This window comes from Nomascus leucogenys, chromosome 7b (assembly GCF_006542625.1).
Source record: "Nomascus leucogenys isolate Asia chromosome 7b, Asia_NLE_v1, whole genome shotgun sequence".
Lineage (NCBI taxonomy): Eukaryota > Metazoa > Chordata > Mammalia > Primates > Hylobatidae > Nomascus > Nomascus leucogenys.
The window spans coordinates 11,328,594-11,330,837 of record NC_044387.1 but is presented as its reverse complement, the minus strand read 5'-3'; the positions used below and the strand labels follow the sequence as shown (position 1 = coordinate 11,330,837).

Genomic DNA, 2,244 nt, shown 5'->3' with positions numbered 1-2,244 from the left:
GGCACCCACCACCACCCCCGGCTAATTTTTGTCTTTTTAGTAGAGATGAGGGTTTCACCATGTTGGCCAGGTTGGTCTCGGACTCCTGACCTCACGTGATTCAACCGCCTTGGCCTCCCAAAATGCTAGGATTACAGGCATGAGCCACCGAAGAAGTACGTTTTTATGTTAACTCATGGTTCAAAAAAAGAAATTGTGATGGAAATTATAAAATATTTTTAACTGCTCTTCCGCTGTCGCCGTGGGAATGGAAATCTGTCCCACGTGCCAGAAGCCAACCGGTGGTGATGACTCTGTGCGCCACTCCGCGTCCTACAGCGCGGATCCTCTGCATGTGTCCTCGCGAGACAAGCTCAATGAAATGGCTGAGTCCAGTCAAGCAAACTTTGAGGGAAATTTTGAGTCACTGGACCTTGTGGAATTTGCTAAGAAATAGCCATGGTGGTGTAAGCTGTTCGGGCAGGAATCTGGACCTTTGTCGAAAAGTATAGGGTGGCAACCCAGCTGTTCACTGGGGGTGTCACTGAATGGTGCACGGGTTTCATATTCCAGAAGGTTGGAAAGTTGGCTGTAACAGTTTTGGGAGGAGTTTTTTTTTTTTTTTTTTTTTTCTCTTTCAGCTTGCAAATCATACTGAGTACATCAAAGTTGACTGGCAACGAGTGAGAAAGACATAAAGAAAGCCAAAGAGCTGCTGAAGGTCCCTTAAGAGCAATCAGATACCTACCAAGGTCAGGAGCAAAGCTGAGGAGGTGGTGTCATTTGTGAAGAATGTTCTAGTGACTGGGGAATTTTTCAGAGGCTTTCTGCTTGGCATGGCATCCTAAGGAAGATGACCTTATTTTCATTGTTCTTGTTTTTTTCCATCCAGCAGCCTCTCCACTCCATCATAGGAAATCAAGTCTCTCCTCCTCTTCTCCTGTGCCTTCCTCCCTGCCATAGCAAATCCAAGTGGCTTCTATAAGCATCTCTTGGTACAAGTTAATGTGGCCCTTGGCCGGGTGCGGTGGCTCATGCCTGTAATCCTAGCACTTTGGGAGCCCGAGGCGGGGGGACTGCCGGAGCTCAGGAGTTCAAGGCCAGCCTAGGCAATATGATGAAACCCCGTCTCTACTAAAATAAAAAAAAAAAAAAATTAGCCAGACGTGGTGGCAGGCACCTATAATTCCAGCTACTTGGGAGACTAGAGGAGGCAGGAGAATTGCTTGAACCCGGGAGGCAGAGGTTGCAGTGAGCCGAGATCACGCCACTGCACTCCAGCCTGGGTGACAGAGTGAGACTCCGTCTCCAAAAAAAAAAAAAAAAGTTAATGTGGCCCTACCATGAGCTTGATGGTGGCAGAAGAGACAATAGTTGTTACTCTCCTCCCATACACCCCGTACTTGGCCAATCTGTAGGTCAGCAAGAAGGTTCCTTTTCCCCCATGCAAGACACTTACCAGATCACATCGCCATGGAGGATGAGCGGACCCTGAAAGGTTGTCTCAAACTGTTGATTTGGAGAAGAAATAAGCACATAGATAACCTTATCGTGTGCGGCATGGAAAGGAACCGAATACATTTGCCTTTAAGCATGAAAAAAATATTTTTAACTGAATGACAACGGAAATATTACATAGTAAACATGTCAGGCTATGGCTAACGCACTACTTAGAGGGAAGTTTATTGCCTTTTGTGCTTATGTTAGGAAAGAGAAAAGGCTGAGAGTAATGAACAAGCACTCGTTTCAAGAAGCTAGAAAAAGAGCAGCAGAATAAATCAAAGAAAATGAAAGGAAGGCAAGAGTAAAGGTAAAGGAGAAAACAGGCCAGGCACAGTGGTTCACACCTGTAATCCCAGCACTTTCAGAGGCCGAGGCAGATGGATCACCTGAGGTCAGAAGTTTAAGACCAGCCTGGGCAACATGGCGAAATTCCATCTCTACTAAAAATATAAAAATTAGCCGGGCTTGGTGGCTCGTGCCTGTAGTCCCAGCTACTCAGGAGGCTGAGGCAGGAGAATTGCTTGAACCCTGGAGGCGGAGGTTGCAGTGAGCCTAGATCATGCCACTGCACCCAGCCTGGGCAACAGAGTGAGACTCCATCACAAAAAAAAAAGAAAGAAAGAAAGAAAAAGAAAGAAAGAAAGAAAGAAAGAAAGAAAGAAAGAAAGAAAGAAAGAAGAAGAAATGGTAAAGAGAAAATAATGAAATGGGATCAGCAAAACCGAACATTATTTCTGTGAAAAGACTAATGGTATGGACGAC

General features: G+C 45.6%; 1 pseudogene; it reads left to right on the top strand.

Annotated features, from left to right (window-relative positions):
• Positions 1-266: 266 nt before the first annotated feature.
• Positions 267-827, top strand: LOC100586387 (annotated as a pseudogene).
• Positions 828-2,244: the final 1,417 nt, after the last annotated feature.